Consider the following 21042-nt stretch of genomic DNA (forward strand, 5'->3'; position numbering starts at 1 on the left):
TAGCTCTGATCCTGTCTGATATTTTCTGCTCTGTTAGAAGCTGGAGAGGGTCATGGGTGCTCATTTCTTCCAGAGGCTGGAAGAAAATTTTGTTGGAACAATTTTGATTTTCTATGCCAAAATAAGATTTTTCCATATGAAGATTATAATTCTTCTCCCCTATGGCTTCCTTGGATCACACTCCTCCCACTGTACCTCATGCCCCAGCTGGAAAAGCTGAAGCAACATTCTCCAGGTGCTGCCTTGGAGACTCCAATAAACTCCACCTCCTACGAGTGTGCCACACTTTTCTTATATTCTGCTTTAATTTTTGTAATTTTTGTGGCACATCTTTGTGAGCAAGCAAGGCCAGAGCAGCAGGTTCTTAGCAGGGCAGCAGAGTAGCTACCAGTAGATCAAATTTTTACTTCTTCCTTTTCCTTTCTGCAGCTGTTCAAAGAAGTATGAAAAGCTGCAAGTATTCCCTGGGGAGAAAAGAAAAAGAAAATTAAAAAAAAAAATTAAAAATGAAAGCATTTCAACATTAAAACACTTTGATTTCTTTTTTTTTTTGTTAAAAAATAATAATTTAAAAAGGCTTTGTATATTTTTGAGCACTCATACTGTTTTTTATGAAATAAATAAAATATATATATATATATATATAAATATATATATATATATATATATATATATATATTTTTTTTTTTTTAGATTAGCACTTTTGTTTTTCCACTTCTTTCTCATGGGCTTGCTTGTGAACTCATCCTTGAGTGTGTGGAGCAGATCCTTTTTGCAGGAGAGAAGAGGAGGGGGCGTGCTGGGCTCACCCAGAGCACTCTGCTCACCAAGGGCTCCTGGCACAGAGCTCAGCACCCTCTGCCCTGCCCTGTGCATAGCATCCCTGGCAGGGACAGGAGCCAGGTGCCACCTGGGCTGTCCCAGGTGTTACCTGAGCACTCTGCAGCTACGGCTACTCAGCAGACACAGACATTCCTGCTGGTCTCTGAAATTCCAACGTTGGAAGAACGTTGAAATTTCTCTTGTGTGGTAAAGTAGCTGTTTGTCCGAGGATTTGCTAGCAGCTGGAGAGGTCTGAACCTCCACCCTCTCTTACTTTTGTCAGGAGATCATTAGCCAGCAGCCCCTGCAGGGTTGCAGAGATTTGAGATAACATTCCAGGAGATGTGTGCTTGCTTTGCACATATGTTTTGTTACAGAGTAGGCTGCACAGGTGATGTGCTCTCCAGCTCCCTCCTCCTCTTTTTCTGAGGACTTGGATTCCTCGGTGGCAGTCTGATGGTGCACTGAGGGATGTGTGTCCTAGAAATGACAAGCACAAGCTGACTTGTCCCAGACAACAGGGACAACAGCAGGGGCTGGGAACGAGGTGATCTTTAAAGTCCCCTCCAATCCAAGCCCTTCTGAGCTCTGTGAAGAATGAAGCAGGAGCATGCAGAGCTAAGACTCCTTCACATCCCCTCCACTCAGTGCAGAGGGGACACAGATTTTCACTGCTGGGGAGGGAATTTCAGCTGCTTCAGGAGCTCTCAGAGGCAGCTCCATGGCTCCTCAGGGGTTTGCTGTGCCAGCCGTACATCTGCACTGCTCTCCATCCTTTCTCCATCACATCTCCCTTCCTTCTCCATCACATCTCCATTTCTTCTCCATCACATCTCCCTTCCTTCTCCATCCTTTTTCCATCATATCTCCATCACATCTCCATTCCTTCTCCATCCTTTCTCCATCACATCTCCATCATTTCTCATTCCTATCCCTTCCTTCTCCATCCCTTCCCCTGGGGGGTCCCACAGCTTCTTCAAGGAGGATGACCAACAGTGCCCCAACAGCAATTCTTAAATATTTTCCAACCTTGACAATTAATAACGAATAATCCCTATATAATCAAGTGGGATTTCAGGTCCATGGTTTAAACTCAATTTACTGTACTTTCATAACTGTAATTTTTTTTCTTTTCCTTCCCCTGAAGGCACCCTCTTCGTTGAATTCTGGGAGGTGAAGATTAAGCTGACAGATGGTATCAGCAGAAGAATGATTATGAGTTTTAAAAACCTTGATATTTTGGCTTAGTACACCATTTTTCATGCAAATACTGACATGGATATTAGCATCCAATTAAGAAAGTATAAAACTATGCCATTCTGTTACAGTTTACATTACAATCATTTAATGTTTCATTAAAAATACTAAGAAAGGCTGCTCTGAAACGATAAAAATCAATGATCTATATATCACTTCTTCTGCTTTGCTCTTCTGGCGCAATGTGGCAGTGATAATGGGCTATAAATGTCCTTAAATTATTCTGTAAATCTGAGTTGCTTTCTCCATTTTTTTGTGTTCTATCTTTATCAAAGGATGGATTCATATCAGGACACACTCCCTGGTGTTAAGGGACTGTAAGGTAAAGTGTCAACTCTTCTGTGTCTTTATAGGGTATTTCCAATTTATTTCAATAGGTTAGGTGATGTCTAAGCATTCACCCTTTGTTATTTGGACAATGACTGTCAGTGCAGTTTAAACACCAAAACCAGTTGATTGTCCAGACAAATGTTTTTATATGTCCTTTGTTTACTGTTTAGTTTTGGTTTTTGTGAGAAAACCTATTTTCTTGGCACTTCCACTGAATAATAACACTCTCTGTTATTAGAACTAATTCTCTGACTTGTTTAACATCACCACATTCACATCACTTTTTAAAAATAAGGAATAAATGGAAGGAAATTTCCCAGTCTCACACTGCGGTGAGGTAATATATGAAATAAGCTATCTTTATTATTAAAACCTCAAAATAATTCATTTCATAGGAATACTTTTCTCTGCAAACACAATTACCAGTTAGTGGTAATTACAGATTGTTATCTGCAAAAATATTACTAGTTAGCTTAAAATTAAAATAAAATTTGGAATGTCTTAAAAAGTTTTCTAATGAAATGCTTTGAACATTTTGAAACATGTTCCAAAATGGCATTGGGTCAAGAAAATTCAATATACTATGCTTATTTTCATAAATGTCAGGGATTGAGTGTGCTAGATTTTGCTATTTTAACCAATAAAGATGTAATTCAAAAGGTTTTGTCCAAGTATATGCACATTAGTTTACTTCTTTTTCACAGACAGTGAAAAAGTATAAATCTCCTCCTTCTCATCATATCTTTTATCAGTGAACAAAGTTTGACAACAAAAATCATTAAAATATCATTAAATTCTGGTTTTGTGAAAAACTTTGAAAACTTTGGACATGCAGCCACATTATTTAGCTAATTAGTTAAGTGTTACACCATGAGTAAACCAGGAGCAAAGTGGTACTGTCAGAGTCCAGAACATCCCTCTGGCTGCCCTGGCTGTCTTGAGACCCTGGCAGGGGTCTGAGAGACCCTGGCATGAAATCAAAAACCCCTGTGGCTTCGATTTTAGCCAGTGGAAAAAACTGCCAACTTCGTTTGAGGGATTACAAGTCACAACAGTTTTAGTAGTGTGATATTTGAACTAACAGAAGGTGGAAAAGTAGATTTTTGGGATTTTTAGAATGGAGTTCAAGGGGGTACAAGATGGAGGAATTTGGGCGTGTCCTGACCTTCTTCTACTACTCTTGGTCCTCTATGTCTTGGTGTGATGGTGACACTTTTCTATTGGTTTAAGGTAGAGATTCACAGTCTAACAGATGATAGGAATTGGGGAAGAAATTGTAAACACAGACATGTAGATTTGAGTATACAAGGTGGAAGCCACCCAGCCTTGAGGTCAGATGGTCATGGCTTCCTTGCTAGCCAGAGCTCGGCAGGTCAGAGAAAGAATGTTGAGATAAGAAGAAATAAAAAAACCTTGAAACCACAACTGGAAACATTTCAGACTCCTTCTTTGGCTGTGTCAGGCTAAGGGAAGCAAAGACTTTTAAATATCTTGGGGTCACCCTGACCTAGGAACCCCAAGAGAGAAATAGACATGGTACAGAGACAATAAAATAACACAACTAAACCCTCTCAACTGAGACTGACCCTCAGCCTGGGGACAATCACCTGGACAGGTGTCACATACCCAAGCATTTTGATCAGTTTAGAAAGCATTAGAGACTAAAAACCTGTGACAATCCTCCTTCCTGCTTTGTTTTCTCCTTCTTATTAAAAGTGGACATCCATCCCCACTTTGGGATTTGGCTCCTGTAGCTTCTGACTCCTGCAAAGCTTCTGCTGGATCTAGGCAGGATGACAAACCTGGAAGGCTCAGCCTGGAAAAAAGGTAGTGGAAGCTCTGAGTGCTGGAAATCAAACAGCTCTGCCAGCCAAACAGACTAGCACCATAAATAGCAACAGCTGGTTGCAAGTATTGCTTGCAGATTGTCTTTGTTAGGAGATATCAAAATCTCCAGTGACAATTCATCACTTTCCTAATCCTATTAGCAGTAATGGAAAAATGCCAAGTCATTCCCCACAAATCTCCCTCAGCTCTCTTTACGTTCTTAAAACACCCAAGATTAGAGTACAACCTGAGTCAAAGAACATTGACTGGCTCTTAGTAGAGTAAAAATCCCAACCCCATGCTAGAGAGTCTTTGCCAAATTATTTTAAAGGACAACAGAACACCAGAGTTGAGTTTAATTGGAGATGCTGAAGCTTATTTGTTTTATTTTGTTTGCACATGGGTTGGTGACAAGAGTGCCCAAGACCATGCTTCACCACAACTCCTGATAGCCATTGTCTCTGATACCAAAATCATTGTAAATGCTTTAGGATCTGAGACACTGCCACAATAACCAGTAGCCTGGCTGATTTTGCAAGCTCCTCTTGTAAAATTTTCAGACTAATGCTCATTTTTATGGTTGGTATAAAGGGTAAGATATTGTTTAATTTCATGCAATGGCTAGAAGTTAATGCTAACAAATTCAAATTCAAAGGAGTGTACCACAGATAGGCAGCCAGCAGGACAGTTTACCTAGGAAAACTGTAAAATCCCTATTAGTCATTTAATTCAAAGAGCAAATATTTTAGACCTTTTCTTCCAAAAAGGTCAAAGTACCATCATCTGAAAAAGTATGAAGAATCAGAACATTTTTTCTTAAGTGAAATATTTTGATATCTTTTCACAACATTGTTCCAGGTTTTTTACCAGTTCCCACAATGTATCATTGGAAGTATTGTGGAACATTCCAAGGACCATATAGGAGCAGGGTGTGGACAAGGCAAAAAAAAAAAAAAAAAAAAAAAAACCAAAACAAACCCAATGTCTACTCCATAAAAAATAAATGTGGGGATTCATGCTACAACATGTAGAACCTCCTGTGGTTTTTATTCTTCAAACACAAGGCAGCAGTTTTACAATATCACTTAGTGACCTGTTCTCCTCTGCTGGGATTCAGCCATGCAGGACAGCTTGGAGATAAGGATTTAATGAATACTCACTCTGTGGATCAGCCAAGAGAGAGAGGTGAGCAATGTATGAAAATTTCCAGTGGCTCTTCCCAGATATGTCTGCCATTTATCTCACACTGTATTCTGGTAAAAAAAATTCAAGGGAGAGCACATTAAAGAACAACCAGACTAATGATCAGCAGAGATCCTTGAGTTAATGTTATCTCTTTATACTAAAAGTATGGTTTGAGCTAAATGCCTTTGTAGTTCCCTTCCTGGGCACCTAAATGAATAAAAGGGTGAAAATGGCACTTTCATTATTTTAGGGACATATTTACACCTTAAAAAAAGAGCTCTTGGGGGGCACAAAAGACAGAGAAGCAAGAGCATAAATTAATAGGAAAATGTTTTATGGATCATGTTTGAAATTAAAATATAAACTGCTATCATCTTAATCTTAAAGAAAAAACTTAAAAATGGTAATGAGATTTATAAAACATCAATCAAACTTCACCCCCTCATTGTATCAAAAAGTCTGTTCCTGTAAGTTTCCAGGATGAAACCCACAGGAATGTTTCTTAGACAATCAGGAATTGAGGAATTTGTTTCCATACATGAAATCATGGTTTTCTTCTGTGACAAATAGCATCTCTTAAAACAAAACTTCAAGTACATACAGACTAGCATCTCTTAAAACAAAACTTCAAGTACATACAGACACCAGCAAGCTTGAACCATGGTCTGTTTAAAAATCTGGGGCTCTGATCTAAGCAATTTCAAAGGCATGCATTTTTAAGGAAAATTTTAAAAAAGTTTATCCTTTGTAAGAAATTACATTTACTTATGAATTATGGAGTGGTCAGGTTCTGGTCTCATATTCTTCTGGACTGCTTTCAGTGCAGTGTCTAGCAAGATGCAACTTCTCAAGGCTAACAGAGGAACACAGGGAAATTTATTCCTTCAGATGATCCTTCTTAATTTGGCATTTGGCAACTGGAACAAAAAAACCCCTAAAATAACCTTAAAATAAAACAAATTATGAAATCTGAAGTCAAAATTTAAAGCAATGCAAAACACTGAAACATGCCAGCATTTGATCTAAGGATCCTACGGAATTAGCATAGTGAGCATATGTTCATGTTCAAAGACAACAGACATTTTTGATAACCCCCCTATATTTAGCTCATCTATGATTTACATATTTAAATGTTTCTTTCTTTTTTTTTTTTTTTTTTTGAATGAACTAAATCAGGGTCACCTTCATCATTCGTACAGAAATATACACACAGCTTTCATTTATATAAATGTTTAACTACAAATATTGCACCTCAATTTTTAAACAGTAAATATGGATCAAATTGTTCATTTTCTTAGCCAGTAATTTTTGTAATTTATGATTGTATTTTCTTCCTCTGACTATGTGCCAAACTCTGCAGAAATGGTACTTGAACTTCATTCCTCCACACCTGGGTTGATTATTTGTGGGACCTGTTTTTCCTCTTCTCAATAATCTTCTCTTATAAACTCCTTAGTAAGATCCTCCTGGACAGAAAAAATCTAGCTGCTTTAAAGTTTTTATCAGAACAGTTATATTTCCAGAAAAAAAATTGGGAACTCATAATTCTAGCACAAGCCATTTCTAATATGCACTTCTGATTAGCTTAGTATTAGCCATTTGATATGGACAGACAAAGAGGGTGATCTATCAGCAAAAATCTCATCATTCCATTAAAAGCATAGATAAATGCCTAAAAACCCCCAATCACAAAATTATCTCAAAACATTCTGAAAGCCTATTAAAAATGCAGATGTTTCTTTTTTTTTTTTTTTTTCCTTTTTATACAGGTTCTTGTGGGAACCATGGCACTCGTGAGAATGACCCAGGAGCATTCACAAATTTACCTGAAAAGAATAGATTTGAAGTCATGCCTTCCTAAGCAGTTGTGTGGGTTGCTGTGAGCAGTTACCAGGGCCTGATGTAACATTTCAGCTGTGACCATTTCTGTCTGATTTTTGGCTGAAACACAAAGCTGTATTTCCAAGCTGGCCTTTGCTGCAGATTCATTTCCATCCAGAACAAGCTGTTCCTTCTGGTTTACTCACCTCCAATAGCAGTCTGAATTGGAGGCTGGCAGGGCTGTGTATGGATCTAAATCCTTCTTGGAATTGATGAGAAAAATATCTTTTTTTTTTTTTTGTTTTGCCTCTGATTAGGTTACAAAGTCAAAATTCTCCATCAAGATACAACAAATACTCTTATTAGCATGGATAGATCACACAGCACTCGTATGAGAAAAAAGCTGAATATCTAATGAGGTCCATTTTGGAGCTGTGTTTGTGTTCCACATGTAATTACCCTCCACAGGCCAGGGAAGCTTGCCAAAGGCACTGCTGTAACTTTTTACAGCAGGTTATGTACTTACATTTTATATATGAATATCTAAAGGTACTTGAGGGCACTACTGGAGAAGCAAACTGCATTGGTTGCTGTGCCAGTGGATATGCAGCTTCCACGGCTTCAAACAATCTTTTCTCTTTATTGGGAAGTTTTAAAAGCCCTGCATCCATTTTTACACTTTGGCTACACCACTAAAAACCCCAAAATACAGCGCAGGGTGTTGGAGAGTGTACATTAGCTCTGCTATCATTCATGCTCTTGGTTAAGGAAACCCTCCAGGCCATTTGTCAGTGTTATGAAGCTCCCCCAGCGAGTGCAGCCAGCCATGGCATCCAGCGTGCCAAGTGCTGGGTGTACCTGCCTTCCTAGGAAGGCTTGGGGCAGTGGATGAGCTCATTTCAGGGTTAGATAAGCATTTTAAGGCTTTTTGCTGTTTCCCTCCTCAGTGCCTTGCACTGGCTGCTGGAGGCACTTCCACCCTGCCAGCACTGAATGGGGATTAGTTTGATTCCTTCCCACTACGAAGATTAGAAAATATACCAGAGCACATCCCAGTGTTGTGATACCTTCTGTACATGCAATAACTGGGCTTTTTAGAATAAAATATCCCCTCTGTGCTTCTCCACTCCCTCCAGCTCCTGACCCCCCTCTAGCAGAGCTCTTGCCATTGCAGTTCTTCCTCTCAGCTCTCACCTGCCTTTAATGCCACACTCTCTGTGACCTCCCTGGTTTCCCCCAAAATGTGGAACCCACAGGGGCAGCTGGCCTTGCTCTGAGGTGAGAGCAGAGCAGGCAGCCAGGGGGGAGCAGTGCTGGGGCCACGCTCTCCTTGGCAGCTCAGCCAGGGAAAGCCACTTCAGCTGAGAAGAGAGGGACAAGCAGAGACACAGGGGCTGGAAAAGCACAAGTTTTGTACTCAGTTTCCTGGGAAGGGCCACGTGCAGCTTCCAGATAAGAATCATTGAATCCTTAAGCTTGGAAAAGACCTCTAAGGGCATCAAGACCAGTTATCAACCTTATAAGACCAGGTCCACCACTAAACTATTTGCCTAAGCACCTCATCCGTGCAGTTTTTGAACACTTATCTACCAGAGAGGGAAATATTTCACATCAGGATGTACTGAACAATGTTTGTATTCAGCACTCTACAGCCCATGGTTCAGAAAGACAACATCATTAAAACCAGAGGTTTAGACTCAAATGAATGCTATACATTATAGGAGAGTCCCCAGTGAGACAGGCTCAAAGGACTGCACTGAGAATGGGTTAAAATTTAGCCTGGATAATGATCTTCTGCTTCTATTAATCTAGTATATGGCACAGGAATACAACACATAAAGTTACTGATTTTTCTTTTCTATAATCACAAAAGCAATAAAATGAGATATTCCCAAGCTTCCTGTGTTCATATAAATGAAAAACAAAATTCTAAAAAAAAAAAGACCTATATTTGTATTTCAATTTTTTTCAGGCAGGCTTCAAATCTTAGAAGTGTAAAATAACAAAAAAATTATCTCCCAACAAAAAGAACTACCTTTCATTGTTCCCTTTTTCACTTAGGGCCAAAAGCCTGCTGATATTTCATTCATCTGCATCAAATTAAGTTTGGGTGGGAAGCTGGGTTTATTTGCTTTCTTTTCTCCTAGGAAAGCTGACCTGGTTATTGAAAATATCTCTGTTGTAAAAAACTAAAGTATAACTTCCTTGGTGCTGCTATTTTCCCAGAGATTGCACAGTTCTGCATTCCCAGGTTATCAAAATCTGCTTACATGAAAACCTTAAGTCAGAATGTAAAATTAAAGAAAAACTTTCGTCTCATTTCCCTGTTATGAAGACTAATTTAATTATTGTTTAATCTGATAAATAAGAAAATATTCATTGAGTTTCTAATCATTAAAATGCTAAATAATTATGCATTTGGCTTAATTAACTTAGTTGCCTTCAATCTACCAGTCTTCATTTTTCTGCAGGAGTACATCATAGTCATCATCCTCTATCTACTAAATATTAGACATTTTGATGTTTGCCTGGTGCCACCCTATGTTCAGTGTGGAGTTTTATTACAGAAGAATAAAATGGGGCTTGCAAATATAAAATCTCCCAGGTTGCCCTCAGGTAAGTACAATACTTATATGCAAGAGTTATTATAATGAATCTGATAATTATAGCATACACAAAAGGCAGCGTGGAGGATGGTGCAGGAGTGCACTGCACCAGAGCTGTATTTTAGCTGCAAGGGGAGTGAAAGTTTAACTCTTGTCTCACTGAATTCAAAGGCAGATTTGGCACAGCGAGCTGATGGACAGGCAGCTTCTCTCCTGACACACTCATTCCTCTATAAACACCAAAAGTTGGACTAACTTCAAAGTTGGCTCTTTTAAGCCTTAAATATATGTTTATGCAAGCAGCAACCATTTCCTGCACTAGGTGGGAAATGCTGCAAATGTTAGTTGAAAAAATAGCAAAAGCTCTCGCAGTTGCGCCAGCAACAGACACTTTTCAGCAGGCATTTGATGGAGCTTTCAAGTCTCATTGGTGCTGATTTCCATGTTTTGAGGTTCCAGCAAAGTGAACAAAATATGTATATTGCCTTATTTTAAAACAAAACAAAACAAAGAAAAAAATTTGAAAGAAAAGACTAAATACATTGAATAGTTTGCATTTGCAGCAAATTATGATTCATGATATTCCTCCCTTCATTTTGTTCATTTTCTGGCTTCTGAAAAGTAGGCATGCTGCTGCCTCAGTAATATTTACAGCACATGGTAAAACTGATTTCTCTGTGATCAAAATCCCTCATATTTTACTTCCCTGCTTATTCTTAAACACAATACTGCTTTCAGTTAGGCTGCATAATAAAAGCATGTCTAATAACAGTGACTTCTTGTTTGTGTTCCTCACATCACTGACATTTAGAGAATAATTTTACAATGGCGTAATGGGGTTCATAGAACATTTTCAATAACAGTAGATGGTCACAATTTCACTCCTACCTAGTATTTCTACTGCATTATACATTAATTATACCTTAATTAGAAAATTATATCAAGTGGAGTAACAGACTGTGTACTGCTTTTGCCTGGGATAGAGCTAATTTTCCTCATAGAGCTAACATGGGGCTGTGTTTTGGATTCATGCTGGAAAGTGTTGATAGCACAGGAATGTTTTAGCTATGGCTGAGCTTACACTGTCAGGGCCTTTTCTGCTCCTCATCCCCAGTAGCAACGGGCTGGGGGCACAGGGATTTGGGAGAGGACACAGCTGACCCCAAGTGACCTAAGGGTGTCCCAGTTCCCATCTCCATTCCCAGTTTCCATTCCATGTTTCCCATTCCCAGTTCCCACTACCAGTTCCCATCCCTATTTCCATCCCCATTCCTGTCCCATCCCCAGTGGGGTCACGCTCAGCTGGGGGAGAAGCAGCAAGGGGCACATTCAGAGGGATGGTTTGTCTCCCCCCTGGAGATAAAGCTGGAGATGGATCCCATCTTTCCTGGGGATGGCTGCACACCTGCCTGGGCATGGGAAGTGGGGAATGAATTCCATGCTCTGCTTTGCACCGTGTGCTATTATTTTCCCTGCTAGAGTGTCTTTATCTCAAGCCACGTGTTTTCTGCCTGTCACTTTTCTGCTTCTCTCCTCAGTCCCACTGGGCAGCAGCGAGCAGCAGATCTGTGAAGCTGAATTGCTGGCTGGGGTTGAACCATGACACCATGAAAAAGTGATCCTTTCTTGAAACACAGCGTGAGCATTTTCATCTGTAAAAGGGGCAAGATCAATATTTAATTACCTCACGAGGAGTTGGGAGAGCTGCCTAAGGACGCCGTGCAAAGGGCCACTGACCAGTTAACGAGAGAGCAAATTCTGCTCTTATTTAAGATGTGTCAACACCTCAGTTTGGAGGTGTGACTCGTGAGCCTCCCCTGGGCAATGGGAGCAGTGTCAAGCAGTGACACTTTGGTGTGGCCTTGCACAGCTTGGGGAGAGGTGTGAACACCAGGCACAGGTGTGGTGTTAAACCACACTCCCCCTGCACTGCTGGCAAAGGTGCCACGAGTTACCCAAGGCTTCTGTTGTAACTTCATTCTACTGGCAGGACTTCCCTTGATATGAATTTCTGGAATAATTCCAGATATGTCACAGAGTAATGCACATAAGAATTGGAAACAAAGTGTTTATTGAGCTACGTGGTTTATACGCTGCTTTGTGTCCATAAACTAAGTGAATTATTTCTTATGTGCTAAAAATATTCAGTGTGTCTCAGATGCCATACACACAGCAGAGTAAGACATTATTTGAAACAAAATAAAAAATATTTATACATATCGTATTTATGTATGTTTTGAATTTCTTCTCTTCCTTCTCTGAAACTGTGTTTTATATTTGCAGTTGAAACATTATGCTAAATTCTCCTTGGCACACAAACTCATATCCTTTTACAAGTCAGTTGGCTGCCTTATAGTGCATCACTGTATTGGAAAATCACAGCTGGTAGGAACTGGCACATCATGGAAAAATACAGAGCATTTTACAGATATTTTGAATTCTGAAGTGGGCAGTCAGGGAAAGACAGTGGAGAACCCTTGTCAAACAAAAACTGCATATGCAGAAACTCCTTTGTGCCAAGAAACTCTGGATAACTCAAGTATGCTGCCTGCAGACAGTGCACTTTAAACTCTCACTGATAAATCAGTGTGAAATCCAGTCAGATCTGAAGGAAGGACTCACCTTGGCATGCAGTGATCATCCTCCTGCCCCACAGTCATACACTGTGAAAATTCAAGGCACTTCCATGTGTGGCACACTCAGGGCACACCCCAGGAGCACTGGTGCTTCTCTCAGTGCATCTCAGATTGAACTTGCAGCATTTAACATCTAACAGGAGATATGGTGGAGTTACTGTGCATCAAAAACCTGAAATGAGTGACAAAGCAAAATATAAAAAATATTTAAAAAGTAAGACAGCATTTGGTCTGAACTGTAAAATATCAATATTCTCTATTGCCATTTCTTAATGGCAATTACCAGTTGAGTTATGCTTGGAAGAGAGGTCAGAAAATCAAAAGCTTGGTAGGAAAAGTGAGTAGTGTTGGCTATCAGTACTTCCAGTCCTGTCCTTCCTGCAGCCAGCAGTGACACTACCAGCACCAGGAGGTAAAAGTCTTGACTCTGGCAATGCAGTCTAGAAAGACTGGTCTGGTTACCTCTACATAAAAAGCATTATAAGGCAAAAGACTCAATAAATCAATCATTTCTGGAGAAGACATCTTCATTCACACGACACCTGATGGTCGCTCTGCAGATCCACACAGGGACACGTTGTCATTGGAATGTCTGGAATTCAGCCTTCTTCCCCAGCAAAAATTAAGCTGTGAAACCACCAAGATTTATGATGATGCCTCAATGAATTTTTGGCAGAGTTTATTTTAAAAAGAGGCCCCTGCCATTGCTAAGCAGTAAAGCAAAGCTTCATTACTATTAAAGGTAAACTGCTGTGTGCCCAGGTGGCCAAGAACATCCTAGGTCAAAAGTCAGCCACCTTTGGGCCAAGTAATGACCTCCAAATATAATTTAATGATTAAAATAATTAACTGCCTCTGACAGAGCTCATAGCAGCTTTTTACAGACACCAGGATCAGGAAAAGCTGTTTGAGTACAGCAACGTTTTGTCCTGTTGGACTGAGCATTTTAATACAGAAAGCCTTTCCCTCAATGGAAAAGGCCCTGAGAATAGAAACATCCATGTGGACCATTCATTTTTAGAACTGTTAATCATAATTGATCCTTACACAATGAATAGCAAATAAGAGTTATTATTAATAATGAATAATAAGACTGAATTATAATGGTGTGTTTATTAGGCTATCAATAATTAACAGAGATTTGCCATTTATTGTAAATACTGTTGCTCTTTCTGTTGCAGCTTTGGATGGCACAATTTATATGGTAATTTTATATGAAACAGCACCAATTACAGCATGGCTATTACAATAGAGTAGAAACAAATTATGACTTTTTCATTTTATTCACTTTCAGCACAGCCTGCAATGTAAACATGATCTACAGAAGGGAATAAAGAAGTTTTGTGCAAGTGTAATATCTATGGTTGGTAATTTAACTTCCCCCAGGCAATCACATAGCAGAAGTAAATACAATGGGACACAAATGAAGGCAGACAGAGGCTGGAAATAAGGGTGTCAGGGTTTGTTAACTAAAAATGCCACTAGTTAAAATAAAAGTTTTTATTTTTAATCACTGCATTACTTGAAGACAATTGCCACTAAGCTGTCCACGGCATTTAACAGAGCCTTGAAAATTTCAGGAAACACAGCCCATCTTTAAAAATATTTTAAAATAATTCTAGAATCCTGTCAGAATCTGCAGCTTTGATATTAATAATCAGTGTTTTCAGAACTGCCTTAGATGAACCTGGGTGGCACACAGATGGCAAGTGATTTACATGATAAAAAGGAGAACTGGCCCATCTCTGGATCCCTAGGGGGTGCCGTGACCCATTAGCAGAGAAAAGATGACCTTTACTGAATAATAATTGAGAACTATTACTAAGATAATTACAAAACCAATTGACTGCCAGAAGGCCTAGACCTTGGCTCTCCAATTTATACGGCAACTGCTGGTTATCTGTACAGAAAAAAAGACAGGCTTAGGGTTCACAAACACCATAACCTCAACATCTGCCTGCCTTCTAAAGATAATGATCTGGTATTAATTAATTTGAACAGTGCAGTCATTGCAGAGGTAAACTGCATCACAAATCACACACTTAACATAACCTGAAGTTATCATGTTTCCATCCAGCCTGTATTGACAGGAAGAATGCTCTCAGGTAAATTAAACTGTTGCAGGTCACAACATGAAAATGAATTAAGTCAATTCTCTTTAACAGGAAACATGATTGTGACTCTGTGCTGGGTGCTGTGCCAGTTAACATGATAAAAGCTTTTTAAAAAACCTTTTGCAGTGCTCATTTCCTGTACACACACCTGCAACTGCCCTTTCAGTTTCCCTCCCCTTCAGGAAGAAGAAGACAGAAGTTATTGGTCTTAGTTAATTTTCAAAAAAGGGATTTCAGGGAACAAAACTATTAAAGGGCATCTGTGGTGAGATGGCAGCAATTCTCTGGGGGAGGGAAATCCTGGGCAGTAATAACAATTCATATAAGATTCTCCTGGGCTTCTCCTATGTCTTCTGCAGGCATATGATATACAAAAAATACAGTCATAGGTGTTGCTGATTGGATTTCCAAAATTATCCTTCCTTACATGTGAAGGATATTCTGAAGAAGATTGCAAAAGCAGAATGATTTAACAACTTAATGCCAAGTTTCACACCTGGGAGCTGATAGTAATGTAGAACATCAGAAATACCTGGAACTCTAAAAAAATCATAGCTAGCCTTCATCCTCATGATGGAAACAGCTGAAATTACTGTGACAAATGCTTTGGATAAAATTTTCTTTCACCTAAAACCTGCTTCTTGATTTTTAACTCCACTACCAAGTCCCATAGTTGAGATTCTTGAGGACTCTCCATTAAAAGGAGTGTTACAGGTAGTCATTCTTCAAGGGCAATAATTTAAGTCACAGCATGAAATTTATATAAAATTCAATTCACATTTGAGACCTGTAGTAAAAAAGAGCTCCCAACACTGACAGAATGCTTGTTCTGCATGACAGAAATGCTAATAGAGACAATTTCTTACCCAAGAAGTACCTATATAATAGCATGTGGTGGAAAAAGGAGATAATGCATTCAATTTACAACAAGATGTGTGAGTTAGGATTCAAATTAATGAAGAGTTTAAAAAAATTAGCTGCAGTCTCAGGTGAACTATCTACCCCCTAATTCAAACATGTAAAATAGCTGGGACCTGAGGACACTTGCTCTGAACTTCAGGAGTCCCACCAGCTGGCAGGTCACACCTCCAAAATGGATTGGTTTAGGGTTGAAGGTTTAGATTAGTCAGGATTGATTGATTGATTTTTTTGGTGGTGTGTTTTTGATTTTTTTTTTTTTTTTTTTTTTTTTTTTTTTTTTTTTTTTTTTACAGCTCTGCTTTTCAAGGGGAAGTGTTTTGGGGGAGGTAAAGCACCACTGGCATTTCTGTGGGAGTTCCCTCTTCACTTTGTCCTGACTGGGACAAAATCTGGATCAGGAACGAGTGCATGGGGTTAGGATAGCAACACTGACCATGAAAACTTCCTTACAGACAGGCAGAGTTTGGGAAAAGCCAATGATCTATCCATGTTCAAGACTGGTGTAAGCAAAGCATGGCACCCTCAAGACCTGTTGTCAGAACTTAGGAAAGTTTTATTCTGATATAATGCCTTTGTTTACAAAGACCCTGCCTTAGAAGACAGCATAATTTTATTAAAAGTCTTTGACAATTTATTCCTGTGAGCTCTCCAGAGTCACAGTAATTTATTATATTTTTCTACTGACCTGGTATAAATAAAATCTGAAAAAAATAGTGAATATAAGAATAGATGAATATATCTTCTAGGAGAAAGGACATCAGTGGCAATCAGAAATAGGAAGAAGATAAATACTTGATGAGACAAAGTGAATCAAACCAAAAAGTGTTTGAAAGAGTGGAATCACATTCTGGTAGGAAGAGCTGATGGAGGAAAATGCAGCATAAGGAGGAAAAATGGGGATTAGGGCAGAGTTGGTGCAGACATTTTTGTATTAAATCAGCACTGCAAGAGTAGCTGACACTCCTCAGAAAATAATCCTCTGAGTTCCTTGATAGGGCATTTTGGACACAGACAGTGTATGGCTTAACCCCAGCCCACTAATTTGTCTGAACACTCTCACTGTCACACATCCAACTCAGTGCAATTTCTGACTTGCTCAGGGAGAATAGGGAAATTTTAAATCAATATATGCACTGTGTCCTTGGAATCAAGAAAGCATCCTGCTCTGGGATTGGAACTATTGCAAATGCCTGGTGGCACTTTCTACCCAGTGACTTGTGGGGAATCTGTCCACAGAAACAGACACTGAAGTCAGCCCATTCCCTGTGGGTTATGTATTTGTGCTGTAATTCATCTTAGAAAGGTTTGGGTTGTTTAAAATTTCCTGTCAATCACCCTATTCCCATCAATAACCCCTGTGATATAACATGTTTTCAAGCAGTTTTTCCTGAAAAGATTTAAGCTGTAGGATGGCCCTTATGCAGCTTTTGACTGTTTTTATTGCAGTAGAGATCAACAGAATTGGATGCTGTTCTGTCATCCTTGACTGGGCTCCTGGTGCTAATCAGGAGTTGGAAATTGCACATTCAGATGGATTTAGAGACATATAGTATGTGACAATTCAGCAAGCAGTAAAGAGCATTGTTTTGAATTCTTAAAGGTTAGTGATGCAAGCTGCAGTGACTAAAGATTTTTGAGTCTTGAAAGCAAACCAATTAGGTGTAGGAAACAAACACATTGCAGTAATGTAATCTATATTTTCATACATTTAAAGCCAGGAGAAGAGATTAGTTCATCTACACTGAGTTTTTGTTTCAGATACTTATATTCCATCCAATTACCTCTGATATTGAGCCCCCCATTACTTGTGTTCAGGAAAAAAATAACTTTCAGAGAGTATATAGACTGTATTTGAAAGTCTCCAGAGATGATGCCTACCATTTTCCACTGCAAAGTAGCCTGCCCCAAAGTTTAATTACCATCTCTGTGAAACAGAGAGAAAAAAGCAACAGCAAGTGCTTTATTTCTAATTTGAAATTGCTTTGCTTTAGCTCCCAGCTACTGGTTCTTGCTATATGTTTCTTTGGTAGATTAAAGAATCCTGTAGTATTTCATGTTTTCTTCACAGAAAGGTGTTTATACAGGCTTAACTTTCTTTTTTCATAAGCTCAACAGAAATCTCCCACTGGAATGCATTTTCTCTGCCCTCCAAAACCTTCTTGTACCTCTAACTTTGTACATATCCTTTTTTTTTTCCTGCAGCAAAGATAGCAGGAACATTCCCAATATTCTGCTATTCATCTGTAACGGTTAGAGACTTTAATATCACCATACTACTTTAAATTCTGTTTTTATCCATAACCTTAAAGGAATTTTTACCATAATGAAAACTGAACAAATTTTGCCATCAAAATCATGAGGGAAAAGAGATGAGGCATTAAATGCAAGCCAATGTACTGAAGGAAGCAAAAATAATAGGTCAGATTTAGAGCCCAATAGACCAACCTGCAGAGCGAGCTGTATAAGCAACCCACACACATTACAATTTTTTTTCATGGTAGCAGAAAAAAGCATTGCCTCCTTACATGAAAAGCATGCATACATTTTCAACAAATCATATCTTGGAATGATCTAGAAAGGAAGGAGGAGAAAGATAACTCAGTTGAACATATTATGGCTATGATAGAGCCTTGGTTTTGCATTAGATATTATGGTAATAATGGTATTTTTCTAATATTCCAAGAGCTGAAGGGATGACCAAATAAATACCCTGTGCCCTAACAGCCTAATGCAGACTTTGAAGGTGGTGAAAGTACTGATAATCAATTATCATTCCTAAGACTCTTTAGAAACATGAACACTTCAGCTTTTTCTGCCATAAATGGTTAAAATACAAAATCACTGGGAAGGTGGGGAATTCATAGAAGCAGAACAAATTCTGAAGCTTATGAAATCACAGCTTAATTTTAATGGAATACAGGCAATTAAATAAATATCATAGAAACATAGCAAACAATACAGGTAACAAATCTTGTTAGCTATGAATATGTCACACATTTGTTAAGATGACCTTGGTTTGTGTGACACACATTGGGCACCAGATGGGCAGCTGCCTGAGGGAATTATTTTTTCTGCTAAGGTACCAATATTCAAGTCAATTTTCACACTTACTTTCTTTTGTTCTCTTTCTTATGGATTTGGACTAGCATAAGTTCTTTGTTATTTTTCATAATCAGTTTTCTCCTTGGGCATCCTTATGCCTATTGGTTTGTTATATTGGTCTCTATCTGTGCAATGATCTGTGTTTCTATGATTTCCATGGATTTATTATTCTTACAAGAATCAGCTTTAGTTCTGCAACTGTCATGCTTCATTTCTGTTAGAAATCTTAAATATCTATATATATTTCTTATGGATTATGAGTCACAGTCCACAATTATAATTCTAAGCTTATAAAAAATGAAGTGATGTGTGACATACAAACACAACCATATAAAACATTTTTAAAAGATCCTTAGTCTACTTTTATAACCCATAACTGCACTTCTAGCTAAGCACAGCTGCCAGTCAAAGACTTAAATGCTTGGTTTTATCCCTCGCATGGCCACCAACACAATTAAGTGAGAGCAAACGAGAATCTCCCAAAATATGACTCAGACTAAACAAAAAAATTAATTAGAGATCACTTCAGGATTATTCAGAACACAACCAAAGTTCAAACAACATGACAACACAGCCAGTCTGCTGTGAGGTGCTTTATTTGGGGAAAATAATTTCCTGCACATCCAAGTGCACAGGGCCTACACAAGTGCAGCCCAATTATCTTTTATAAGCTGTGTAAAGCTGAAGGTAAAGAAATTAAAGTTTTAGGAATAGTCCAGATATGGTATGAAATACGCTTTTCATTTAGGATAATAAAATCATGTTCACAATAAAGCACTGAAAAAGATGGCTGAGAAGGCAACAGAAGGTGTAGCCATGCTGAGCAATGTGCAAATTTAGTTTGTTCATTTGTTCAGGTGTACAGAAAGATGAAAGCTCATCACTATGCCAACCCTGGGGCACCTGCCTCATTCTTCTCAAGCTTCTTTGGAATCCTGTTTCTATGAAGAAATTGTGACTCATTGTTTCAGTGGAATTTTTATGCCTTTGCTGTATAAAAATACTGATTTCGGTGATTGTTCATACAAGTCTGAGCTTTTTGAAATCAATCTTTTCTTATAATATCCAATAACAGCTTTTCCCAGCAGGCATATTTAATTTTACCAAATCCCACATCAGCTGAAACTCATTTCTTTCCACATACAAAGCCCAGCAAAGACAAATTTCTTACTTTATGTTCTGATTTATTGAGACTATAACTCATTTTTGACCAAAGAGGCAAATCCAGAAGTCAGTCCCTTTATTTTTTTATTAAATTGACCCCAAAACTTCCTAAGCACTGTAACAACTAGTCAATTAAACCTGAACTAAACAGTTAATTTGTATTAAGCGCTGAGAAAAAAAGTATGTATAACACCAATATAAAGCATTTGCAAGCTCCTATGTTTTTGCTGCTTGCACATTTGCAGAGCTTTTGGGTTCTGAGATGAAATTCTGCACCTGGTCAGGGACAAATCCCCCAAATACACTCCTTTTTCTGGGGAGAAAAATAAAAACTCACACAGTGCTGGCCCTAATGAGGCCAAGCAACCTGCACACAGCAGTTGGAGAGCCATGAGTGAACTATAAAACCAGAGAAATCACTGAAAATTAATGTTTATCTTGAGGCAATAGCTGAGGCAGGTATAACCTTGTGTCATTGTGCATCCCAGGTACTGCAGGAACAAAAGGAATCACCTGTCACCATCTCACAGTGCAATGGTTTCCCATCTCTTTCTGCTTTCCCTGCCTTCTGCACCACTGCACAGCCCCAGGGTAAGGCTGCTCAGGCAGGAGCTGGCTTTTCCCCAGGAGAAGCCCAGTTTAAAACCCATGCAGAAAATCTTTGCTCAGTTCACGGCAAAAACAGTCTACAGGACACAATGACAACTCTAAGAAATAAAAATTAGATTTTTTTTTTTTTTTACTTTGCCTTTCCAATAGTCTGTGTTGGATCAGACTGCAGCATTGGTTGCCATTTGGTTTCAGTAGGAAAGCAGCTGGAAGGTAGTTAATATTGACTGGTTTTTCTGCAGTAACTTCTCATTTCACAGTTTCTGAGCACAAAATCAAGCCATTCCACAAAATAAAAGATCTGATGATGAAACCCATTTAAAACAACCTTCTGTCTGTTGAAGCAATTGTTGAAGTTAATTAAAATAAAGCACCCAACTTCTGACAGAACAAGCTGGTGGCCTCTTAGATTTTGGTCCTAGCATGTGCAAGGAGCAGATCCCAGAGTCTGGCTCTGCTGCTTGGATGCAGCAGTCAGTCTCTCACACCAACATGAGGCATAAAGCACCAGGCTTGATGCTCTTATAATGGGATTTAACATGAAAGGAAAGCTCTCAGGTACCTCTGGTTGCTATGAAACCATTGACATTTTCTGTTGGAAAGTAATTTCTCCTTAGTATAGTACTAAATTAGAAAGCAAGTAAATGG

At 38.8% G+C, this 21042-nt stretch overlaps 1 long non-coding RNA gene across 1 annotated transcript; it reads left to right on the plus strand.

The window, feature by feature from the left end:
* Positions 1–9726: 9726 nt before the first annotated feature.
* On the plus strand, positions 9727–12072 carry LOC146766690 (uncharacterized). The gene is made up of 2 exons (XR_014957251.1): positions 9727–9858; positions 11387–12072. It is a non-coding gene; the product is annotated as an uncharacterized LOC146766690 (long non-coding RNA).
* Positions 12073–21042: the final 8970 nt, after the last annotated feature.

This window comes from Lonchura striata, chromosome 9 (genome assembly GCF_050655825.1).
Source record: "Lonchura striata isolate lonStrDom1 chromosome 9, ASM5065582v1, whole genome shotgun sequence".
In the NCBI taxonomy this organism is placed as follows: Eukaryota; Metazoa; Chordata; class Aves; order Passeriformes; family Estrildidae; genus Lonchura; species Lonchura striata.